Genomic DNA, 20,260 nt, shown 5'->3' on the forward strand with positions numbered 1-20,260 from the left:
CTGTGACAAGAGGGGGGATGAGGGAAGGGGTTGTGAAGGAAAAACAAACACAGGTCTCTCATCTTCTCATTCTACATTTACATCGGTTACACAACCAGCCCAGCAGACTGCACATTCCTCTCTCTTGTAATTGCTCTCCCATCTGTTCAATCTCTTTATCTAACAAACGCTCTCCCATCCCTTCCACATGATTTGTGGTTACTAATCAGGTTAATGGATCAAATGCAGCAGAAACAAAGCAGCATAGATCCAGCAAGACTCTCTGGACAACCTGGGTTGAATGCTGTTCCAGGACCTGCTCTACCCCTGCAACCAACAGCCCAGGACACCTCTATAACCTGTCCCATAGTGGGGTCTGGGAAACTCCCAGGAATGGGTCCAGTTCAGGCCTCAGGTGTACGTGAGATGCCAGACCCGGTGAGGCTGGAGAATGTACAGCCTGGGTCCAGTGCTACAGTTCCAGTCAATGTCAGCCGTCCCAGACCTACTGCACTGAATTCCTCCAGAGGTCCAGAGGCTGATATGAAGGATAAGGCCTTTATTCCAAACCGCATTCCTGGACCACACAGCCCCATCTCCCTGTCCCAGTCCCCCACAGAGTCTTCCCTGTTGTCCCGCAGCCCTCAGAGTCCTCATAGCACTCAGCCTTACACCGGCCAGTCTTACCTCATCCCACAGCCTAACCTGCCTCAGCCTTGCCTCACCCCGCCATCCAGCCTCAGCCCCAAACCAGGCTCCAGTCCACAACCCCAGAGGACCAGATCCCCTGGGGGCGCTGTGAAGAACCAGCCACAGACTGACAAGACTGAAGGAGAAACAGATTACGGCTTCAGGTGAGACAGATCACGAATGATGACGCCAAGTACTATTTCAGTAGCATGCCAACCGTATAATGCATTTGTTCAAGTTTTTCTTTCTACTCCTTGACTAAATACAGTAACATGTTGTTGTCTCCATGGAGATTGTTCTCTCTTTCCGTCCTTGGCATGACAAACGAGCTAGGCAGAACCCAGCCTCAGGTATAGAAGCCATTTGCAGGATGATGGGTTGATATGAGCCAGAATGTGTCATGTGAATTAAATGCCATACATCTCAGTAAGAACCATCTGAACTAGACAGAATGCATACAGGCTGCACATTTCCTTGACAGAGGTCCCAGACAGGTCCCAGAGAGGAAAGCCTCTCTCTCTCTCTCTCTCTCTCTCTCTCTCTCTCTCTCTCTCTCTCTCTCTCTCTCTCTCTCTCTCTCTCTCTCTCTCTCTCTCTCTCTCTCTCTCTCTCTCTCTCTCTCTCTCTCTCTCTCTCTCTCTCTCTCTCTCTCTCTCTCTCTCTCTCTCTCTCTCTCTCTCTCTCTCTCTCTCTCTCTCTCTCTCTCTCGCCCGTACTGAAGAGCTCAGTGACTTTCAACGTGCCACTGTCATAGGATGCCACCTTTCCAACAAGTCAGTTCGTCAAATTTCTGCCCTGCTAGAGCTGCCCCAGGTCAAATGTAAGTGCTGTTATTGTGAAGTGGAAGCGTCTAGGAGCAAGAACGGCTCAGCAGCGAAGTGATAGGCCACACAAGCTCACAGAACAGGGCCGCTGAGTGCTGAAGCGCGTAGCGTGTAAAAAGCATCAGTCCTCGGTTGCAACACTCACTACCAAGTTCCAAAATGTCTCTGGAAGCAACGTCAGCACAATAACTATTCGTCGGGAACTTAATGAAATGGGTTTCCATGGCCAAGCAGCCGCATGCAAGCCTCAGATCACCATGCGTAATGCCAAGCGTCGGCTTGAGTGGTGTAAAGCTCACCACCATTGGACTCTAGAGTGTTCTCTGGAGTGATGAATCACACTTCACCATCTGGCAGTCTAACGGACAAATCAGAATTTGGAGGATGCCAGGAGAACGCTACTTGCCTCAATGCATAGTGCCAACTGTAAAGTTTGGTGGAGGACGAATAATGGTCTGGGGCAGTTTTTCATGGTTCGGGCTAGGCCTTTTAATTCCAGTGAAGGGATATCTTAACGCTACAGCATGCAATTACATTCTGGACGATTCTGTGCTTCTAATTTTGTGGCAACAGTTTGGGGAAGGCCCTTTCCTGTTTCAGCATGACAATGCACCCGTGCACAAAGCGAGGTCCATACAGAAATGTTTTTTTTCAAGATCGGTGTGGAAGAACTTGACTGGCCTGCACAGAGCCCTGACCTCAGCCCCTTCGAATACCTTTGAGATGAATTGGAATGCTGACTGCGAGCTAGGCCTAATCGCCCAAGCAAGTCCCCGCAGCAATGTTCTAACATCTAGTGGAAAGCCTTCCCAGAAGAGTGGAGGCTGTTATAGCAGCAAAGGGGGGACCAACTCCATATTACTGCCCATAATTTTGGAATGAGATGTTCGACGAGCAGGTGTCCCAAAAATTTTGGGCATGTAATGTATGTAAAGTTTAACTAATGTATGTAGTTTTACTGATAATGTAGGATTTGCATTACCCCCTGTGTCGTCCTCTAATAGGGTTCACATTGTCACATGGAATGTGGGCTCTGCTCTTCCTCCTGATGACATCACCTCTCTGTTTGGGCCGCATGCTGGCGATGGGAGCACAGACATGTTTATCATTGGGTGAGCTTCTGCTCCAATCAAAACGGTGCCAGCATTCAATGTCTCCTCCATCATACCTCTATCACTGTTCTGATCTCTCCTCTACTACTGATGTCACCACATCTTATCATCCAAACATTCTTCTTATTCCTCTTCTCCTCCCACTGAGTTATGAGTTGTTCTTCCTCTCTTCCTCCCCACTCAGGCTACAGGAAGTGAACTCTATGATTAACAAGCGGCTGAAGGATGCTCTCTTCACCGACCAGTGGAGTGAACTCTGCATGGACACACTGAGTCGATTTGGATATGTGCTGGTCAGTAAAGAGTTAACTCGCAATGTTGTGCCAGGCCAGTCACTGTCTCAATCTCTGTGGATACAGTTACTCTCTATTTCTCTCTCTCCCTCTCTCTCTCGCTCTCACCTCCCCCTCTATCGCTGTAGGTGACGTCCCAGCGTATGCAGGGGGTGCTGTTGCTGGTGTTCTCAAAATTTTGTCATCTTCCATTTCTGAGGGGTTTGCAGACAGAGAAAACACGCACAGGCCTCGGGGGCTACTGGGTGAGTGTCACCCTGGCAACCCCTGCTCTAAAATAGGAGCTTGTTGGTAAATGCAGAGTCCAAAAACACTTGTTAAATACGTACAGTGTATACGGAAAGTATTCCGACCCCTTGACTTTTTCCACATTTTGTTATGTTACAGCCTTTTTCTAAAATGTATTAAATTGTTGTTGTTTTTTTCAGCAATCTACACACAATACCCCATAATGACAAAGCAGAAATAGATTTTTAGACATTTTGGCAAATTTATAAAAAAGAAATAACTTAAATATGACATTTATATAAGTATTCAAACCCTTTACTCAGAACTTTGTTGAAGCACCTTTGGCAGCAATTACAGCCTTGAGTCTTCTTGGATATGATGCTACAAGCTTGGCACACCTGTATTTCAAGAATTTCTCCCATTCTTCTCTGCAGATCCTCTCAAGCTCTGTCAGGTTGGATGGGGAGCGTCACTGCACAGCTATTTCAGGTCTTTCCAGAAAAGTTTGATCGGGTTTCAAGTCTGTGCTCTGGCTGGGCCACTCGAGGACATTCAAAGACTTGCCCCGAAGCCACTCCTGCGTTGTCTTGACTGTGTGCTTAGGGTCGTTGTCCTATTGGAAGGTGAACCTTTGCCCCAGTCTGAGGTCCTGAGCACTTTAAAGCAGGTTTTCATCAAGGATCTCTCTGTACTTTGAGCTGTTCATCTTTCCCTCGATCGTGACTTGTCTCCAAGTCCCTGCCGCTGAAAAACATCCACACAGCATGATGCTGCCACCACCTTGCTTCACTGTAGGGATTGTTCCAGGTTTCTTCCAGACGTGACGCTTGGCATTCAGGCCAAAGAGTTCAATCTTGGTTTCATCAGACCAGAGAATCTTGTTTCTCATGGTCTGAGTCCTTTAGGTGCCTTTTGGCAAACTCCAAGCGGGCTGTCATGTGCCTTTTACTCAGGAGTGGCCACTGTACCACAAAGGCCTGATTGGTGGAGTCCTGCAGAGATGGTTGTCCTTCTGAAAGGTTCTCCCATCTCCACAGAGGAACTCTGGAGGTCTGTCAGTGACCATCAGGTTCTTGGTCACCTCCCTGACCAAGGCCCTTCTCCCCCGATTGCTCAGTTTGGCCGGGCGAATAGCTCTAGGAAGAGTCTTGGTGGTTCCAACCTTCTTCCATTAAGAATGATGGAGGCCACTGTGTTCTTGGGGACCTTCAATGCTGCAGACATTTTTTGATACCCTTCCCCAGATCTGTGCCTCGACACAATCCTGTCTCGGAGCTCTATGGACAATTCCTTCGACCTCATGTCTTGGTTTTTGCTCTGACATGCATTGTCAACTGTTGGACCTTATATAGACAGGTGTGTGCCTTTCCAAATCATGTCCAATCAATTGAATTTACCACAGGTGGACTCCAATCTAGTTGTAGAAACATCTCAAGGATGATCATTGGAAACATGATACACTTGAGCTCAAGTTTGAGTCTCATAGCAAAGGGTATGAATACTTATGTAAATAACGTATTTCTGTTTTTTATCTGTAATACATTTGCAAAAATTCCTAAAAAACAGTTTTTGATTTGTGATTATAGGGTATTGTGTGTAGATTGATAAGGAAATAAATAAATGTAATCAATTTTATAATAAGGCTGTAACGTAACAAAATATGGAAAAAGTTAAGAGGTCTGAATACTTTCTGAATGCACTGTAGCTTTTAAATTGCATCAAAATATGTTAATATGCCAGGGAGAGAGAAAAGAGGTGTGTGTGTGTGTGTGTGTGTGTGTGTGTGTGTGTGTGTGTGTGTGTGTGTGTGTGTGTGTGTGTGTGTGTGTGTGTGTGTGTGTGTGTGTGTGTGTGTGTGTGTGTGTGTGTGTGCGTGCGTGCCCGCGTGCGTGCGTGCGTGCGTGCGTGCGACCTTCCTGAGCATGTTGATGTCAGCATCAATACTGGCTGCCGGAGCAGTCTCCTTCTCTCTGAGGTCAGTGCAGCAGGACTGTCTGACTGCCTGGCTCTTTGATACAGACGATACCAAAATGCCATCTGTCCTTTCATCCTTATCACAGTGGATGTTTGATTACAAAGGCTGGTAGAGCATCCATCTTTTATCCATCAGTGTGTGTTACATTTTCATACTATCTCTCTATTCCCCTCCCCCAGGGTAATAAAGGGGGTGTAAGTGCGAGGATGACGATGTTCGGCCACCCGGTGTGTTTCCTGAACTGTCACCTGCCGGCTCACATGCGGAACCTGGAGCAGCGCATGGAGGACTTTGGGAGCATTCTGCATCAACAGCAGTTTGAGGGCGGGACCGCCTCGGGTGTGCTGGACCACGAGTGGGTCATTTGGATGGGGGAGGGCTGATGTAAACAGTATGTCTAGGGCCAGGAGTTTATCCCACCTGGCCACCTATGGGAGTTTTTTTGGTGACGTTTTACTTGACACCCAGCATCATAACACGTTATGACACAGTCATAACCATGTAATAAAAGCTGACATAACTTGTCATAACATATATATTTAAACCTGTTGTGACATATATTGCGTTTTTTATGGCTGGTTATGACACCTACATAAGAGTGTCAAAACCCACATAACCTACCACACAAGGCAAAACATTCCATTACACCACAGCCTACGTGTCAACAGTATGTTTATGTTATACCATTATTATTTTTTTGACCATATTAAATTAGCATTGTATATGCGCACACATTGATATCAGACATTCACCTACCCCAATGCACTGTTGCTGATGACTGGGATGAATACAGGAGTATATTTCAGGAGCAGGACAAGACATCCTCTTTTTGACTGATGACTGACATAAGAGCATGTACGAGATAGGCCTATCTCAATCAATCAAATGTATTTATAAATGTTACATCAGCAGGTGTCACAAAGTGCTTATACAGAAACCCAGCCTAAAACCCCAAAAAGCAAGCAATGCAGATGTACAGTAGAAGCACGGTGGCTGGGAAAAGCTCCCTAGAAAGGCAGGAATTTAGGAAGAAACCTAAAGAGGATTATATGTAATAATGCTTCTTGACAGTGTCATGAAGTGTATTTTCTTTGTCTAAGTAAAGTGACACAGGATGGTCATAATGCTTCATGACAGTGTCATAAAGTGTATTTTCTACAAGTTATTTAAAATATGATGAAAAAACATTAATTACAACAACAAATTACAAACTTTCAAATGAAAGGAAACTTCTTGGCAGGGAAAAAAATTATTTGAATAAATATGGGTTTTAACACGCTTATGTAGGTGTCATAACCAGCCATAAAATAACGCAATATATGTGTAAAAATATATGTCATGACAATGTTAGGACGATATTATGACAGATTATGACAAGTTACATGGTAATGCCCGTGTCATAACGTGCTATGACACTGGGTTTCAAGTAAAGTGTCACCATTTTTTCTTGTTCAGGTCAGGTGGTCAGGAAATACTCCTGGTCCTAATTATCAAATCAAATGAAATGTTATTTGTCACATGCCCGGAATACAACAGGTGTAGACCTTACAGTGAAATGCTTACTTACAAGCCCTTTTAACCAACAATGCAGTTTCAAGAAAATCCCTAAAAAAGTAAAAGATAAGAATAACAAATAATTAAAGAGCAGCAGTAAATGACAATAGCGGGGCTATATACAGGGTGTACCGGTACAGAGTCAATGTGCCAATGTGCGGGGGGCACTGGTGTCAAGGTAATTGAGGTAATTATGTACATGTAGGTAGAGTTATTAAAGTGGCTATGCATAGATAATAACAGAGAATAGCAGCAGCGTGGGATGGGGGGGGGATCAATGCAAATAGTCTGGGTAGCCATTAGCTGTTCAGGAGTCTTATGGCTTGGGGTAGAAGCTGTTTAGAAGCCTCTTGGACCTAGACTTGGCGCTCTGGTACCGCTTGCCGTGCGGTAGCAGAGAGAACAGTCTATGACTAGGGTGGCTGGAGTCTTTGACAATTTTTAGGGCCTTCCTCTGACACCACCTGGTATAGAGGTCCTGGTATAGAGGTCTATACCACCTGGTATAGAAGTCATGTACTGGGCCATACGCACTACCCTCTGTAGTGCCTTGCAGTTGGAGGCCGAGCAGTTGCCATACCAGGCAGTGATGCAACCGGTCAGGATGCTCTCGATGGTGCAGCTGTAAAACCTTTTGAGGATCTGAGGACCCATGCCAAATATTTTCAGTCTCCTGAGGGGGAATAGGTTTTGTCGTGCCCTCCTCACGACTGTCTTGGTGTGCTTGGACCATGTTAGTCTGTTGGTGATGTGGACGCCAAGGAACTTGAAGCTCTCAACCTGCTCCACTACAGCCCCGTCAATGAGAATGGGGGCATGCTCAGTCCTCCTTTTCCTGTAGTCCACAATCATCTCCTTTGTCTTGATCACGTTGAGGGAGAGGTTGTTGTCCTTGCTCCACACGTTCAGGTCTCTGACCTCCTCCCTATAGGCTGTCTCATCGTTGTCAGTGATCAGGCCTACCACTGTTGTGTCATCGGCAAATTTAATGATGGTGTTGGGGTCGTGCCTGGCCGTGCAGTCATGAGTGAACAGAGAGTACAGGAGGGGACTGAGCACACACCTCTGAGGGGCCCCCATGTTGAGGATCAGCGTGGCGGATGTGTTGTTACCTACCCTTCCAACCTGGGGGCGGCCTTTCAGGAAGTCCAGGATCCAGTTGCAGAGGGAGGTGTTTAGTCCCAGGGTCCTTAGCTTAGTAATGAGCTTTGTGGGCACTAGGGTGTTGAACGCTGAGCTGTAGTCAATGAATAGCATTATCACATAGGTGTTCCTTTTGTCCAGGTGGGAAAGGGCAGAGTGGAGTGCAATAGAGATTGCATCATCTGTGGATCTGTTGGATTAGGTATGCAAATTGGAGTGTGTCTAGGGTTTCTGGGATAATGGTGTTGATGTGAGCCATGACCAGCCTTTCAAAGCATTTTATGGCTCCAGACGTGAGTGCTACGGGTCGGTAGTCATTTAGGCAGGTTACCTTAGTGTTCTTGGGCACAGGGACTATGGTGGTCTGCTTGAAACATGTTGGTATTACAGACTCAGACAGGGAGAGGTTGAAAATGTCAGTGAAGACACTTGCCAGTTGGTCAGTGCATGCTCGGAGTACATGTCCTGGTAATCCGTCTGGCCCAATGGCCTGTGAATGTTGACCTGTTTAAATGTCTTACTCACATCGGCTGCAGAGAGCGTGATCACACAGTCGTCCGGAACAGCTGATGCTCTCATGCATGTTTCAGCGTTACTTGCCTCGAAGCGAGCATAGACATTATTTAGCTCGTCTGGTAGGCTTGTGTCACTGGGCAGCTGTTGGCTGTGCTTCCCTTTGTAGTCTGTAATAGTTTGCAAGCCCTGCCACATCCGCCGAGTGTCGGAGCCGGTGTTGTACGATTCGACCTAAGTCCTGTATAGACGCTGTGCCTGTTTGATGGTTCATCGGAGGGCATAGCGGGATTTCTTATAAGCTCCCGCTCCATGAAAGCGGCAGCTCTACCCTTTCGCTCAGTGCGAATGTTGCCTGTAATCCATGGCTTCTGGTTGGGGTATGTACGTACGGTCACCGTGGGGACGATATCCTCGATACTTATTGATAAAGCCAGTGACTGATGTGGTGTACTCCTCAATGCCATCGGAGGAATCCCGGGAACATATTCTAGTCTGTGCTAGCAAAACAGTCCTGTAGTTTAGCATCTGCTTCATCTGACCATTTTTTTTATAGACCGAGTCACTGGTGCTTCCTGCTTTAATTTTTGCTTGTAAGCAGGAATCAGGAAGATAGAGTTATGGTCAGATTTGCCAAATGGAGGGCGAGGGAGAGCTTTGTACGTGTCGTTGTGTGTGGAGTAAAGCTGGTCTCGAATTTTTCCCCCTCTGGTTGCACATTTAACATGCTGATAGAAATGAGGTAAAACTGATTTAAGTTTCCCTGCATTAAAGTCCCTGGCCACTAGGAGCGCCGCCGCCTTCCTGTTTGCTTATGGCGGAATACAGCTCATTGAGTGCGGTTTTAGTGTACAGATGAAATACAGATGAAAACTCTCTAGGTAGATAGTGTGGTCTACAGCGTATCATGATATACTCTACCTCAGACGAGCAAAACCCTGAGACTTCCTTAGATATCGTGCACCAGCTATTGTTTACAAATATGCACAGGCCCCCGCCCCGTGTCTTACCAGAGGCTGCTGTTCTGTCCTGCCGATAGACTGTATAACCCGCCAGCTGTATGTTCTTAATGTCGTCATTCAGCCACGACTCGGTGAAACATAAGATATTACAGTTTTTAATGTCCCGTTGGTAGGATATACGTGCTTTCAGTTCGTCTCATTTATTTTCCAGCGATTGAATGTTAGCTAGCAGAATGGAAGGGCAGATTAGCCACTCGTCGCCTGATCCTCACAAGGCATCCTGATCTCTTTCCGCGAAACCTACGTTTCCTTTTCCAGCGAATCACAGGGATCTGGGCCTGGTCGGGTGTCCATAGTATAACCCTCGCGTCCCACTCATTGAAGAAGAACTCCTTGTCCAATTTGAGGTGAGTAATCCCAGTTCTGAGCTCTTTTCGGTCATAAGAGGCGGTAGCAGCAACATTATGTACAAAACAAGTTACGAACTACGCGAAAAAACTAACAAAATAGCATGGTTGCTTAAGAGCCGAAAAGACGGCAGCCCTACCCTCCGGCGCCATCTTTGAGCCTGGTGTTCTGATGATCAGTTGTTGGCTCATAGAGTGGTGAAATGGTCCTGTGTTCTTCTCCCAGCGTGGTGTTCTGGTTTGGAGATCTTAACTTCCGCATAGAGGACTATGACATTCATGTGGTGAAGAGTGCCATTGACAGCAATAAACTACCTTTGCTGTGGGAGAGAGACCAGGTGAGAAATCTGCCAGTTATTTGACATTTAAAAAAAGAGTCCAAATGGAATTTTCTTTGAAAACAGAGTACCAAATGGAAGTCATGTTTATCTTTGAAAACAATGACTGTTGATTAATTACCTGCAGAGATAGCTATAGCACCAACAAAAATGAACCTACACCCAATAATATTCAATCACACAGTGGCTGCATCAAGTCAAGCAAGCTACTTTGATGATTCAATTATATTGTCTGTGTCTCTCCCTCTCTCTCTCGCTCTCTCTCTCTTCATTCTCACATGTTTGTTTTGCAGCTCAACATAGCCAAAAACAGTGAGTCCATCTTAGACGGCTTCTTAGAAGGCCCTCTCAAATTCCCCCCCACATATAAGTTTGATGTGGGGACACACACATACGACACCAGGTACGTGATACTGTGTAGAGCAATAAATGGTTTGTGATTGATGTGATGCTCCCTTTTTACTGACTTGCTATGATATGGGGGGTAGTTTAGTGTTAGGACACAGTTAGGCAACGCACTACCAGGATACACGTCCACACTCCATCCCCAGGTGGCAGCACCAACCGGGTCAAGGGCTTTGCTCTGCCAGGAAGCCTGGAGAAGTTGACAGGTGTGAGCAATCAGGATGACGTGTGTGTGTGTGTGTGTGTGTGTGTGTGTGTGTGTGTGTGTGTGTGTGTGTGTGTGTGTGTGTGTGTGTGTGTGTGTGTGTGTGTGTGTGTGTGTGTGTGTGTGTGTGTGTGTGTGTGTGTGTGTGTGACCAGATGCTTCTCGGCCTGTCAGTGTTTGGTGTTGTTTTGTGTTAGTTAGCCTCTTTATTTTAGGCATGCCTCTTTGTAGTTTTTCTTTTGGGGGGGGGGGGGGGGTTGGATCAGCTTTAATATTGCGGATAGATTGTAATTGTCTGCATCATTTCCACTCCCCCATATATTTTTGGGGTAAATATATATATCGATATACATACATACACATACCCATATACCTATGTATATATACATAAACATTCATACATTCTTTGTAGTTTTCTTTTGTTTTTATTTATTTTGGGTTACCACTTTGAACGTATACTAATCTGCTTGGATTAGCCGACCATGGGAGTCATGACTGAGGTGGCCCTGAACCTAAGGGAAGGTTTCTGTATCCCGGGTACATGCATTCAACACCTGGTTGCATACGCTTACTTCTCACATTTATGCACACATCAAATCAGGTTACAGACCTTGTAGCTAGGCCTTAGACATAATGAGTGCAGCAAAATTGGCAAGTTATTGGTTTCATAATAACACCTCTATTGACTGATTCACTGACCTCCAATTCCCACTATTATCTCTCTCTCTGTTCCTCTCACAGCAGTAAGAAGCGAAAGCCAGCATGGACAGACCGTATCCTGTGGCGTCTGCGTTGTACGGGCTCCCCTGTTCCTACCCACAATGCGGCGCTGCAGCGCGGCCTGACCTCTTGGCTGGGTGGGGCAACCAAGGTGGTGCAACACTCCTACCGCAGTCACATGGGCTACACCTGCAGCGACCACAAGCCTGTCTCTGCTGTCTTCTCATTACATGTAAGTCCAACCTCCTGTGACCCCTGGACTCTCACCCCAGCAGTCACTGTTTGATGTTTATCCAGATATGGTGAAAAAGCTTCACAGTTACTGTTACATTATAGCCTTAGAAAGTCATCACATAAGAATCACCCTCTGAAATTATCTTTCTATCTCTCTGTTTATTTTTCACTCTCATGCTCTCTCCCTCAGTTCCCATTTAAAGTGGACCTTCCTCTTGTAACGTTAGAGTATGTGAAGGAGTGGACTAAGGTTTCTGACGCCACGGTCAGATTCACTGTGATGTCCAACTTCCAGCGCAGCTCATGGGACTGGGTTGCAATATACAAGGTAACTGTGACTTCAACTTCAAAGCAGTGAGATTTCATATCTTCTCTCACACAATATCTATAGGTTATTAGGGCTATGCGTAATTGTTCCATGGTCAATTGAAGTCTGTGATTTGTCTACACAGGTTGGGTTCAAACATCACAAGGACTATGTAACATATATGTGGGCCAAAGCAGATCATGGGTCACAGGTATGATACAAAGCCTGACAAACATACTCCCACAAACTCAACCTCATTTATCCATTGAGATGAGAAAACATTTATCCATTGAGATGAGAAAACATTTATCCATTGAGATGAGAAAACATTTATCCATTGAGATGAGAAAACATTTATCCATTGAGATGAGAAAACATTTATCCATTGAGATGAGAAAACATTTATCCATTGAGATGAGAAAACATTTATCCACACATCTACTTACTATTTTTCCATTTTCTCTATTTGTACTTTTCTTCACTCTTCCCCTTTCTCTCAGGTGACATTTACAGAGGAGGATTTACCCAGGGATGAAGGGGAATACATTTTGGGTTTCTACAGTAATAACATGAACACTATTATCGGTGTGACATCGCCCTTTCAGGTCAGGACCCTTCCTGACATTTTCCTTCCTGTGTTGTTCAATGAACAGAGAATATAGCAGTTGCTGTCTGCCATTCAGTTCTGCTGGATATTTCTCCTTTTCTCTTACTCTCTTCTCCCATCTCCCATAGATCCATGTTCCTGTGCGCAGCCCGACAGCCCCACCAGTATACCGCTCAGACAGTTCTGACGTCAGCTCGGAGGATGACAGCACACTGGTCCTGCTGGCCCCTGCTAGCTCCCGCAGCCCAAGCCCTGGAAAAAGAAAACACCACCATCGCCACCGCGGCAGCCGTAGTCCTGCTCACTCCAACACCCCCATGCCCTCCCTTCAGGGCCTCAGCCTGCATCCTCGTCCCCTAGAGGGGCTCCCAAGCAGCCGCTCGCCCTGCTCTGCTGCTAAGAAGGAGCGCCTGGTGTCCCCCCAGGACACCCTGCCGTCGCCCATCAGCCCGCTCACCCCCCGCAGCCCTGTGTCCCCTGGAGGCGGGGTCTCAGCCCCAGAGGCTCTAATCGCTGCCATCCTGGGGGAGCATAGACAAACTCAGGTCACCCCCACAGGGGGCAGGTCACCAGGCAAGACTGGAGAGACAAGTTTATGAGGAGCCCAACCAACTATATCTGTGGTGTCATGAATATGCAGAGACATTAAAGGTTGAATTCAATCCATATTGAAGAATTATTGTAGCATTATTGCTCGAAATTTAAAGGCAATGTTCCCGCTTTCACGGAGACTGTGTTCACGGAAAACGCTGCATATGTCGGCTCAATCGGAAATGACCCTTAAATTTGTTTCTGCGATACAGATTGAATCTAGCCCTAAGATAAGACTGTTGAAATGAGGCCAGTAAAGACCATATGATGATAGTATCTAGGGCTGATATGGTCCATTATTTCTATGCTGATCTGACCTCACACTGTCACTGCACTCATAAAAGCAGTGCATTGTACGAGTTGTAGTTTGCAACATTCCACATGGTGGTCAACCAGTTGTCTCTATTTCTTAAAACCTGTTAAATGTAATGTCAAAATGTAGATTTCCGCTTAAATAGACATACCCAAAAGGAATTATTTATCATGAGAGGGCCATAAACAATACCAGCTAATGCTTATACTGCCAGAAAGATTACAATCTCACCATTCTGGTAAAAATAGTTATAAATTGCTGAGGTGTAGTCACTGAGGATACAAGCTCAAGTACACAGTGCGAATATGAAAATATGAAACATCATGTATATATATATATATGTGTATTTGTTTTCCTATTCAACAAAAGTGGGGGAATATGGATTATGGATTTTAATTATTGAAATGCTTTCAAAATATAGTAACAATGAAATTATAAACGACTTACTCTAAGATTTCACCTTATAACTAAAATAAATATGATCATACACAATTGGCACCATTTCAAATAACTGACGACAGAGACCTTTCCCACCAACATCCCCTGAGCGACGCAGAGACGCCATGCAAATTCCAGCAGACTCGTGACGCCAGCTTTAAGCACAAAGTGATTTCGTCCCTCTGTGACCAAGAGAAAGTGCCATTGTTTCAAATCTACTAAATTATTTTGTATTTTTTCATGTTGTGAGCTCTAAATCCATCTAAGAACATAACAGCAAGATGAGACCGCTTTATCTGCAATCGCTAGGCTCTCCTTTTCATATGCAATTTCACATACTGCATGTCAGCTGAGGGCGGAGAGCGGCATGAGAAGAGGGACAACCAGAGCTTTCACGGAGTACACAGCAATTGATGTTGCGCCGTTCACAGAGAGCTCTGTACACAAAAATGTTGTCCGGAACCGGTCCAGAACTGCTCAAAGTCCCCTAAATACGAGACTTTACATCTAAGAGCAATCTACTTATCAGTGACTCCATCCTGTAGGGGGATAGTCCAAATCGCTAAAAGTTGAAGCGTTACCCCAAGAAGTGCTATACAGACTCGTATCAATACTGTACGTACACAAATGTAAAACCAAAGCAAGAGTAAATCTGCAATGTACATTATTGTTGTTATATAGTAAGTTGAAGGGATGTCTATAAATATGCTCTACCTATCGGCCTGGATCACTTGGTGTGGTATGATATCTGTCTTTCTATACTCCCAAGCTCCAACTTATATTAAAGTGGTTTGTTTCTGAATCTTCCCATATTGTGTGTGTATGTGTAGCACTGTACATGTTTGAGAAAAAGATATTGTCTTATTTTCAGAGAGTTAAGACTTCTAATGGTTTAGTGGTTTGCTTTGGTTGTTGAAATATTGGTTGTGTGAGGGTGTGTGAAGAAAATAAAATGAACAACATGAAAAAGAGACTTGATTTTGTATTATCATGCACAGAACATTCAATTGGACAGTTCATAATCATTATGTGCAAAGAGTCCATAGTTTTTGTAACAATGATCTAGATATTTTCATATTGCACATGTGAGGTTCAACTCTTTGTCATCATATCTTCAGCAAACTAGAAGGTTAATATGTAACTGTAAATGCCATCTCCTGGTCAGCTTCTTCTTTTTCACACAGTCTGTCACACAATGTTTGGTGTAACCTACACATGTTCCAAATTTTTCTGATGTTATTAGGATTTTATAATTTTTTTTGCGGGAGATCAACTTTAATATTGCAGATAGATTATGGATTCCATCAATGTAATTGTCTGCATCATTTCCAATCCCCCATATCGTCACGGCCTTCAAAGGAAGTGGACCAAGATGCAGCGTGGTAAGCGTACATTTTCTTTTTATTTGTTAAAATGTCGCCAACAAAACAATAAATAACAAAAACGACCGTGAAGCTTACAGGGCATAAGTGCCACTAACAAAGTCAACCTCCCACAAAGACAGGTGGGAAAAAGGGCTACCTAAGTACGTTCTCAATCAGAGACAACGATAGACAGCTGTCCCTGATTGAGAACCCTACCCGGCCAAAACATAGAAATACAAATAATAGAACTAAAGAACATAGAATACCCACCCCAAATCACACCAAACCAAATAGAGACATAAAAAGGATCTCTAAGGTCAGGGCGTGACACATATATTTTTTTGTAAATACAGTTGAAGTCGGAAGTTTACATACACCTTAGCCAAATACATTTAAACTCAGTCAGTTATGATCACCACTTTATTTTCAGAATGTGACATGTCAGAATAATAGTAGAGAATTATTTATTTCATCTTTTATTTCTTTCATCACATTCCCAGTGGGTCAGAAGTTTACATACACTCAATTAGTATTTGGTAGCATTGCCTTTAAATTGTTTAACTTGGGTCAAACGTTTCGGGTAGCCTTCCACAAGCTTCCCACAATACGTTGGGTGAATTTTGGCCCATTCCTCCTGACAGAGCTGGTGTAACTGAGTAGTGATGGAGGCCTCCATGCTCGCACATGCTTTTTCAGTTCTGCCCACAAATTTTCGATGGGATTGAGGTCAGGGCTTTGTGATGGCCACTCCAATACCTTGACTTTGTTGTCCTTAAGCAATTTTGCCACAACTTTGGAAGTATGCTTGGGGTCATTGTCCATTTGGAAAACCCATTTGCGACCAAGCTTCAACTTCCTGACTGATGTCTTGAGATGTTGCTTCAATATATCCACATAATTGTCCTTCCTCATGATGCCATCTATTGTGGTTAAGTGCACCAGACCCTCCTGCAGCAAAGCACCCCCACAACATGATGCTGCCACCCCCGTGCTTCACGGTTTGGATGGTGTTCTTCGGCTTGCGAGCTTCCCCCTTTTCCTCCAAACATAACAATGTTTTTTATGGCCAAAAAGTTATATTTTTGTTTCATCAGACCAGAGGACATTTCTCCAAAAAGTATGATTTTTGACCCAATGTGCAGTTGCAAACCGTAGTCTGTCTTTTTTATGGCAGTTTTGGAGCAGTGGCTTCTTCCTTGCTGAGCGGCCTTTCAGGTTATGTCGATATAGGACTCGTTTTACTGTGGATATAGATACGTTTGTACCTGTTTCCTCCAGCATCTTCACAAGGTCCTTTGCTGTTGTTCTGGGATTGATTTGCACTTCTCGCACCAAAGTACATTCATCTCTAGGAGACAGAACACGTCTCCTTCCTGAGCAGTATGACGGCTGCGTCGTCCCATGGTGTTTATACTTGCTTACTGTTGTTTGTACAGATGAATGTGGTACCTACCTGATATCTTTTGATTTTCCCATGATGTCAAGCAAAGAGGCACTGAGTTTGAAGGTAGGCCTTGAAATACATCCACAGGTACACCTCCAATTGACTCAAATGATGTCAATTAGCCTATCAGAAGCTTCTAAAGCCATGACATCATTTTCTGGAATTTTCCAAGCTGTTTAAAGGCACAGTCAACTAAGTGTATGTAAACTTCTGACCCACTGCAATTGTGATACAGTGAATTATAAGTGATATAATCTGTCTGTAAACAATTGTTGGAAAAATTACTTGTGTCATGCACAAAGTAGATGTCCTAACTGACTTGCCAAAACTATAGTTTGTTAACAAGAAATTTGTGGAGTGGTTGAAAAATAAGTTTTAATGACTCCAACCTAAGTGTATGTAAACTTCCGACTTCAACTGTATATATATACACTACCGTTCAAGAGTTCGTGGTCACTTAGAAATGTCCTTGTTTTTGAAAGAAAATTTAAAAAATTGTCCATTAAAATAACACCAATTTGATCAGAAATACAGTGTAGACATTGTTAATGTTGTAAATGACTATTGTAGCTGGAAACGGCTGATTGTATATGGAATATCTACGTAGGCGTACAGAGGCCCGTTATCAGCAACCACCACTCCTGTGTTCCAATGGCACGTTGTGTTTAGCTAATCCAAGTTTATCATTTTAAAAGGCTAATTGATCATTAGAAAACCATTTTGCAATTATGTTAGCGCAGCTGAAAACTGTTGTTCTGATTAAAGAAGCAATCAAACTGGCCTTCTTTAGTCTAGTTGAGTATCTGGAGCATCAGCATTTGTGAGTTCGATTACAGGCTCAAAATGGCCAGAAACAAAAAAACTTTCTTCTGAAACTCATCAGTCTATTCTTGTTCTGAGAAATCAAGGCCATTCCATGCGAGAAATTGCCAAGAAACTGAAGATCTCGTTGATTTTTTTGGTCATATAATTTAAAAAACAAGTCGCTAGGTGTAGGCAAGGCCATAAGCAAATGGTAAACTGGGCTATGACTAAATAGTTAATCAGGGTGATTTTTCCACAAATTGACAGGGATTTTCCTTTCCACGGAAGCAACATCTTATCTATTCTTGCTAACTTTCTATTCAAATGTATTGTAATGAGATAATTTCTTTCTTTCGGGATATGAATAAGGAGTATTTCCACCTCACCATCAGAACATTTTATTGGTAAACTACATGGTAATGTAAAAGTTTTATTTTTTATTGATCCAATACGTAATATAGTACACTTATAATTTGGTTGTAATCCAGAGAGGTTAGAAAAAGTATCTAGACCATCTATGAGGCTGTGGATTTAAAATAAAACATGAATCATCAGCATACAATGACACATTTGTTTTTAAGCCCTGGAATTCTAAGCCCTTGATATTATTTCTTACATTTAGATGGCCATAATAAATAGATATGCCGATAGCGGACAACCTTGTTTTACTCCTCTTGACAATAGTGGCTACTTTCTGAGAAGTAGCCATTATTTATTTTTTTGCACCCAGGGTTGCTATACATAACTTTAACCCATTGTATTAGAGATTCTTCAAAATTGAAATATTCGAGGCATTTCTATATAAAATCCAGTCGTACTTAATCAAAATCCTTTTCAAAGTCGGCTATGAATACCAGGCCTGGTTTCCCAGATTTTTCATAGTGTTCTATTGTTCCCAGTACTGTTTACAGTGTTCTATTGTTTCCAGATTAGGATGATAACATAACTTTTTGAATTATAAGTACTATGCACTTTGCTATAATTTTTCCATCACAACACTGAGGTGTAAGGGGCCTCCAATTTTTTTAATGGACTGGATCTTTATACACTGCTCAAAAAAATAAAGGGAACACTTAAACAACACAATGTAACTCCAAGTCAATCACACTTCTGTGAAATCAAACTGTCCACTTAGGAAGCAACACTGATTGACAATAAATTTCACATGCTGTTGTGCAAATGGAATACACAAAAGGTGGAAATTATAGGCAATTAGCAAGACACCCCCAATAAAGGAGTGGTTCTGCAGGTGGTGACCACAGACCACTTCTCAGTTCCTATGCTTCCTGGCTGATGTTTTGGTCACTTTTGAATGCTGGCGGTGCTTTCACTCTAGTGGTAGCATGAGACGGAGTCTACAACCCACACAAGTGGCTCAGGTAGTGCAGCTCATCCAGGATGGCACATCAATGCGAGCTGTGGCAAGAAGGTTTGCTGTGTCTGTCAGCGTAGTGTCCAGAGCATGGAGGCGCTACCAGGAGACAGGCCAGTACATCAGGAGACGTGGAGGAGGCCGTAGGAGGGCAACAACCCAGCAGCAGGACCGCTACCTCCGCCTTTGTGCAAGGAGGAGCACTGCCAGAGCCCTGCAAAATGACCTCCAGCAGGCCACAAATGTGCATGTGTCTGCTCAAACGGTCAGAAACAGACTCCATGAGGGTGGTATGAGGGCCCGACGTCCACAGGTGGGGGTTGTGCTTACAGCCCAACACCGTGCAGGACGTTTGGCATTTGCCAGAGAACACCAAGATTGGCAAATTCGCCACTGGCGCCCTGTGCTCTTCACAGATGAAAGCAGGTTCACACTGAGCACATGAGCACATGTGACAGACGTGACAGAGTCTGGAGACGCCATGGAGAACGTTCTGCTGCCTGCAACATCCTCCAGCATGACCGGTTTGGCGGTGGGTCAGTCATGGTGTGGGGTGGCATTTCTTTGTGGGGCCGCACAGCCCTCCATGTGCTCGCCAGAGGTAGCCTGACTGCCATTAGGTACCGAGATGAGATCCTCAGACCCCTTGTGAGACCATATGCTGACACATGCACATTAAGTTAGAGTAGCTACCCACTCGGCACACCACGTAATTTCAACGTGGAGAATTGGGTAATATTTGGTTGATATGTTGATTAATAATGAGATTACTGTCACGTTCTGACCCTAGTTATTGTGTTAATTGTTTGGGTCAGGATGTGAGTTGGGTGGGCATTCATTGTTTTGTGTCTGGTTTGTCTATTTCTGTGTTTGACCTGATATGGTTCTCAATCAGAGGCAGCTGTCAATCGTTGTCCCTGATTGAGAACCATATTAAGGTAACCTGTTTGGTGTTGGGTTTTGTGGGTGATTGTATTTCGTGTCAGTGTTCGTGCCACACGGGACTGTTTTCGGTTTGGTCACGTTTGTTGTTTTTGTATCTTGAAGTGTTCAGTTTACTTTCATTAAATAATGAACACTTTCCACTCTGCGTGTTGGTCCGATCCCTACACCTCCTCTTCAGACGAAGAGGAGGAAATCTGCCGTAACAATTACAACCTACACTACATGGCCAAAAGTATGTGCACACGTCTTCAAAATAGTGTATTTCAGCCACACCTGTTGCTAACAGGTTTATAAAATCGAGCACACAGCCATGAAATCTCCATAGACAAACACTGACAGTAGAATGGCTCGTACTGAAGAGCTCAGTGACATTCAACATGGCACCGTCATAGGATGCCACCTTTCCAACAAGTCAGTAGGTCAAATTTCTGCCCTACTACAGCTGCCCCGGTCAACTGTAAGTGCTGTTATTGTGAAGTGGAAACGTCTAGGA

At 44.2% G+C, this 20,260-nt stretch overlaps 1 pseudogene; it reads left to right on the forward strand.

Annotated features, from left to right (window-relative positions):
* The first annotated feature begins 372 nt into the window (after nucleotides 1-372).
* On the forward strand, nucleotides 373-13,095 carry LOC120025592 (annotated as a pseudogene).
* Nucleotides 13,096-20,260: the final 7,165 nt, after the last annotated feature.

This window comes from Salvelinus namaycush, chromosome 31 (genome assembly GCF_016432855.1).
Source record: "Salvelinus namaycush isolate Seneca chromosome 31, SaNama_1.0, whole genome shotgun sequence".
NCBI classification, from domain to species: Eukaryota; Metazoa; Chordata; class Actinopteri; order Salmoniformes; family Salmonidae; genus Salvelinus; species Salvelinus namaycush.